This window comes from Manihot esculenta, chromosome 11, assembly GCF_001659605.2.
Source record: "Manihot esculenta cultivar AM560-2 chromosome 11, M.esculenta_v8, whole genome shotgun sequence".
NCBI classification, from domain to species: Eukaryota; Viridiplantae; Streptophyta; class Magnoliopsida; order Malpighiales; family Euphorbiaceae; genus Manihot; species Manihot esculenta.
The window spans coordinates 8171709-8178812 of NC_035171.2; positions in this window are offsets into that span (position 1 = coordinate 8171709).

Consider the following 7104-nt stretch of genomic DNA (forward strand, 5'->3'; position numbering starts at 1 on the left):
GGCTAGTTGATTAAGTACAATTTGGACACTTAATGTATGTCTACCTCAACTTTTCTTGCAAAGTGGTCTCTCATTTAGGAATTTTTAATAGTCTCTCACATCTACTAAATAGTAAAAAAAATTTCGAGAAAAATGATTCAAAAGAACCCTACAATATAAAACCAACCAACGTAAATATATTGGTAATCGGATTAGAAAAAAATTGGGTTGATTTTATTAATAGATTCACGATCCATCAATAAAATCTGTAATAAAATCTCAGAGTTTGAAATATTTCGGACTCATTGAGAAAATGCTTCACGTTCACTAAAAATTAGTATGTTTTATATTCATATATTTATAGTTTTTTTTTAATCTTAATTCATATATAGTTATTCCATATTATAGAACATTGAATAAAATCTCATGTAGATTGAAATTGAGAGGCAGATGGGCTAAATTTTCATTTTTGGAATTGAGTGGGCCAATTAAATTGAGGTGGGTATCTTAGAATATGTAATATGAGATTTCTTGGCATATGTAAATATTCTTATATCACTTGAAAGACTTTGATTCTTAGCATTATAATCTATTAAAAAATAGTAGAAATAATCTAGTAAAAATAGTAGAACTTTAATATTTCAATTCGGTTCAGTTTTAATCAGAAAAAAATTTAAAAAATAAAAAAAATCGATTAGTGATAATAGTATATCATTTTCAATAATATAGAGAGATTAGATAAATTAAAATATTTTAATTAAATTTTAAAATATTAAAAATAAAATATAAAAAATAAAATATTTATTAAAAATTTAAATCCATCAAATTGAATCGAACCGAATCAGACTGATTCAATTCAATTCAATTTCTAATCAAAATCAATTCGATTCAATTTTATAAATATCAAAATTTTAATTTTCAGGCGATAGTTTCTTGTATTTTACAAATATTTTACAATTTTTAATTAACAAGAAAATTGACAGGCGATAATTTCATCAATTAAAATTAATTCTTTTTTTTAATTTAATAATTCTTGTATTTCACAAATATTTTAAATTTATTTAATTATTTAATAATTCTTGTATTTCATAAATATTTTAAATTTATTTAATTTAAATAATAAGCGAAGAAAAAGAAAGAATTTTAAACAGAAAAGAGAAGTAGGAGATTTCAATTGGAAAATTTAATTTAAAAAAAAAACCTTAAGGAAAAAAAAGTATGGTGGATTGAGAATAAACAATTAATTTAAAAGTACAGCTAAAGGTAATCCAAGTTAAAGATTTATCCGTTGATTATTGATTTACTTAATTTTCTATTATTTTGTTATAGTATTTATATAAGCCAATTCCACCGATTATTTCTTAAGATTAAATTAATTTGCAAGGTGTTAAATTATAAATTCCTTTCTAATTAATTAATAATTCTATCAAGCGTGCAGATTTAATTAATTAATTGCATTGAGAAAAGAAAAATCTAAACTTGATTAATAATTGCAAGCAAATTATTTAAATCAAATCACTCAATTTTTTAATGTAAATAGATGTGCTAATTGCTATTTATATTAATTCAATTAAATAACTAGGTATTTAATTGAATTAATTAGCAATATATTATCGAGTAAGGATATTTAAAAAACCTCTTGAATTTTCAAAAAGACAACAATAAAAGTTGTGTTTCTTCAGAAAAGAAAAAAATGAAAATAGAAATTAAAATAAGATCTCACAACTGAAAAAGAGTATTTAGCTATTAAGGACTATAATAAAAATGTAGAAAAATAAGAAGAAGAGAAAGAGGTTCAGATGGAGAAACCGAAATGAAGAGATGAAAATAAAAGGTGAATTGAGAGATGAGGAGATAATTTTCTACTACTGAAACATCCCTTATTTAGGTTATTTTCCAACAAAAGATTAAAGAAAATATCTAAAATTTAAAAGGAAAAAAGTAAATCAATAAATTATTCTATTGTTGTTATCCTAATCCTTAATTTGATTATATTTGCAGCTATTTCAAATAAATTCAATTCTGTACAATTATCAAAACCGAAACATTGTTGTCTGTCAGTTGAGTTTGGATCACAGTCTTGGGCAAAGAAAAAATTTTAACATATAACATCTCTAAAATAGCATCTGTTGGTTCCTTTTCACACTCTTGGCTCCAAACTTGTCCAAAAAACTAAAATTCAAGAAAAAATCTAATTTTTACCATTAAAAACATAACAAAATCATAAAAATTAGTATGAAAAAAACAATGAGTTTTAAAACACATCAAAAATAGAAAATAAATGTGAGATGGGAAATTTATAAAATGCTTCAATATACGTAATATTATTCCTTGTAATATGCAACATAAAACCACATATAGACTATGCTCCTAGTTATTTCACATAATTTTTTAATATATATATATATCATTAACGCCTGACACATTCAAAAGAATTAGTTAAAGGAAAAGATTGTTAAATAGTGAATAATATGTGTATTAAAAATATTTTAGTTACCCTATTACAATGGAGGGAATATTGTACTATATAGTATAGTATGATGTGTTCGTAAAACATTAATAATTTCTTGAAATTTTTGTTTGTGAAGGAATTGAAAACTTATATAATAACTTGAATATCTCTTAAAAATAAAAAGAGGAAGAAAAGGACATACAAATGTTCAAAAACACATATTTTGAGAAGTGAGAACCCGACAATATTTAATAAAATATAATGAAATATGATATAAATGGTAATCTGTGCGTTGCATGCTTTAGAAATTTGTGTATTACTATTAGGAATAGGACTAGAAAATACCAATTCCTCAATTTCAAATTTTTACTACTTCTATGTCTTGGTCCACTATTTTTTTTTATTTTTTATTTTTTTAACAATGCAAGTCTATTGCATTTTTCATAACTCAATTGCCTAATATAAAAAACTAAGAGGACTACAATCCGACCAAGAGACCAAAACAAAACTTCTAAATGACCAATATCCGTAAAAAATAACCCAAAGCCCACAATCGCAGCCCAGAAAGTAGAAGTCATAATCTTTATCCTACCCAAACCGACCGACATCTGCATTGTCGCACACCCACCGATTTGCTGATACACTGAACAATGATAACGACACAGTTGAGATAACAACGACAATCCAAATTCAATCCTTGAGCAAACAACATAAACCAAGAGAATAGATGGCATAACCACAAGCAGACATGCAACCGAGATAGGAACGAGAAGGTTAGTGGCTGAACAAAAGCAGCTCAGAAGGAAACTAGACACAGAAGGAGGAGGCGCAATAGAGCTCTAAATCAGTTATCGACCTACGAGAGCGTAACCCATCGGACGTATCGATGTAGTCCCGAGGAGCAATGCCCCATAGATGTAAAGAACCTCTCTAGATTTAGAAATATAGAGCTACTTAATTCTCCAAACTAGGTTCAAAAGAGCAATCCCTCACCATGAAGAAAGATAGGTACCAGCAAAAGGAAACCAAAAAGAAAATCAAAATAAAAAACCACGCCAACCACCCATCTATAGCGAAGAAGAACAGTGGGTGGAGGTGATTTCTTACCCAAAAGTAGGTTAGTGTCAAAGTAACTCAAAAACAAAAACAAAAACAAAGAAGACCAAACAACAAAAGCAACAAAAAAACAACAAAGAGACTAGCATAGAACCTTGGAACTCAGTGTTGCTATTGTTTTATAGTTCATTACTTAGCATCACAAAAGAAAATAACAGTTTCAATCCATCTCCTCTTTGATGCTTTGTTGATGCCATCAACATTGCTGAACTTATTTGACTAATCACCAACATTTTGAAATGATAAATTTTCTTTTATATGTAAATGCACATCTTGAAATTCACCCTACATTACCAAGATAAAGTAAAATTTAGCATTTAAATAATGTTGCAATTAGAAACAAAAGTATACAAAGTGGAAATATTATACCAAATAGCTAGTTGATTTAGCACAATTTAGACATTTAATGTATGTGTACCTCAACTTTTCTTGCAAAGTGGTGAAATTGGAAGAGAATGCAAAGAATCATATTGAAATCGTTATCATTTAGGAATTCCAAGTAATCTCTATCACATGTACAATGGCTTGCTATGCTAATTCCATCCACATACATTCTTGCAATGTAGGGGGTTTATTTTCTTCGAATCATTTTTCTCAAAGTTTTCTTTACTTTTTGATAAACATAACTCCATAATCTATAAGAATGTACCAAAAAGTAGCAAATGATTTTACCAACAAATTTGAATATATTGGAATTGATAATTTGTAAAAGAAAACAAGTTTATTTTCAAACAGAATTCACAATTTATTGGTAAAATCTACCACAAAATCTCAGAGTTTGAAATGTTTCAAACTACTAAAAAAAGTTGTTTCAAGCTCACAAAAAATTAATATATTTTATATTCATATATTTATAGGTTTTTTAATATTAATTCAGATAGTTATTCCATATATTATAGAGCATTGAATAAAACCTCATGTTGAGATGCAGATGGGCTGAATTTTCTTTTCCCGATTTGAGTGGGCCAATTAAATTGAGGTGGGTATCTTAGAATTGTTGGGCCATTGATGGTTACATTAGAATATGTAATATGAGATTCTTGAGATAATTCTCCATTTGATTTTTCAAACTTTCTTTATTAAATATTAGGAATTCGAACCTACCATGGGATCAGGTAAGAGTGGATATTTGATTAGTAAAACCAATTTTTCAAAAGAATTAAATTTTTTAAAAGATTAATCAAATCCAATCAAAATTTTATGGCAAAAGTTAATGTAAAAATCAATTTGAAATATTCAATTTAGTTACTTAATTTAACCCTATATAATATATAATTTATTTAATATTAATTTATAAGCTTATAATATAAGTGAAAATATAATTATATATTATTTTTTATTGATAAAAATATAAATAATATTTAGTTTAGATATATTAATTAAAGAAATTAAATAATTCCATTATTAACTAAATCATATATTATCAAAAGTAATTAAAATGAATTGATGCAAATCAAACTTTTTAATTGCAATTGAATAATGCATGATGAAAACACATACTCAACGGAAGCATAAAAGAAAACAATTCCAAGTCCACTGCCATGATTTTTATTGGTTAGAATTAGGTCAGTTAGAATTAGGTCTCTTTATTACTTAAAGCAGTTGATAGTTGATAAGTAAAAATCTTAAGAGCGTTCTTTGGGCGATTTGTTGGTTAAGGATTAATTAGCAAACGTGTCCTAATTAATCTAAACCTAAGGAGATATTTAGTTATGTGGAGCGTCTTCCATAACTAAAACTAATTTATTAAAATGAATAAAAGAATTAAAGTATCGATGATCAATTCTCAAACTAAAATGGATTCTATACTTCAATTAGAACTTGTTTGCATTGATTTATTTCTCTTTTAATTATCGCTTTCTTTAATTGTTTTAATTTTTATTTCACTCATTATAAAAATTCTCCTTATTTTATTTTCATTATTTATTTGCCCTGGTCATTATTCAGAAAGTTATAGTGTCAATTCTTTGTAAATTCGATCCTATTACCACTATACGCATTTCTTAATTGTTGATATTTTAATAGATTATTTTTTATAGTTTCGACACCCATAAAAAATTTGCGCCATTGCCAGGGAATTGATTTAAACTAACATATATTTTTTTTATGACCAGAGCTGGACGTAAAGAGAATCTACTTTATGATCTAGAAATTGAATGTATTGTAAAGAACTTGAGAAGACAAGCAAACCAGAGGAACCAAGCCTCAAAACCATCTTCATCTGTAACAAGTGAAGAGATAGCAACAAATTTGGAATTTGTTGCACAATCTGCTGCACAACTTGCTGCACCAGTAACAAAACTAACAATAGCTGGTATGCAAGCTGTTGCACTAAAAGCACCCCACCGAGCACCTGCAGAAGTTGAACCACCTACTGTCTTCGTTGAAATTGAAGTTGAAAATGCCAGGATAAGATCTCCAATGGCCCAAGAAAGGACTCTTCGCGAACTAGCGACACCTGTGGGTGATCAAGCACTCCAGTGCATCACTTATCCACCTTTGACAACCCTTTTTGAACTGAAAACAGGATTAGTTCATCTCCTTCCAAAGTTCAGAGGACTGAAAAATGAGGACCCACATAAGCATCTAAAAGAATTTCACATTGTGTGCTCAACAATGAGACCTCAAGGTATTTTTGAACAACATGTTAAACTCAGAGATTTTTCCTTCTCCCTTGATGATTTTGCTAAAAATTGGTTATTCTATTTACCACCCGGATCCATCACCTCATGGTCTGAAATGATAAAAGCCTTCTTGAGCAAATACTTTCCCATCTCAAAAGCCATTGGCATCTGGAGGGAAATCAGTGGTATCAAGCAAAGAGACTTTGAAGAACTATATGAATATTGGGAGAGATTTAAACGATTATGCACAAGTTGCCCTCAACATGATATCTCGGACAAGTCCCTCATTGAATATTTCTAAGGAGGTCTGTTACTTTCGGAAAAAAAATTTATTGATACAGCATGTGGAAGATCGATTGAAGATAAAACACCTCAAGCCATAAGAGACCTGATTTTCACAATGGCAGCAGCCTCAAAGCAATATAAAGATTAAAGACAACTGCTAAGGAGAGTAAACGAGGTAAATACTTCTTCCTTAGCTGTACAAATTTCTGATGCTGTCCGTAGTCTTATTGTAGGACAAGCCCAACAAGCTCAACAAAATCAGCAAGTAAGGCCATATGGAATCTGTGCCACCGTTGGACATCCAACTGACCTATGTCCTTCCCTTCAAGAAGAGGACCAGCAAGTCAATGCAATAGGAGGGTTTAATGGCCAACAAATATATGATCCCTACTCTAACACCTACAACACAGGTTGGAGGCAGCACCCGAACTTCAGTTACGCTAGGATAAATCAATATCAAAATTATTAACAAAGAAATTCAGCCCAAGCAGCACCTCAAAAAACTAGCATATCCCTTAAAGAGATCGTGAAGTTTTTAGTAAACACGGTGCAAAACCTAGAACAGCAAATCAGTCATGCTACTATCTCAGTAAGTAAGGTAGAATCGCAAGGGAAATTACCTTCTCAAACGGAGATCAACCCGAAATA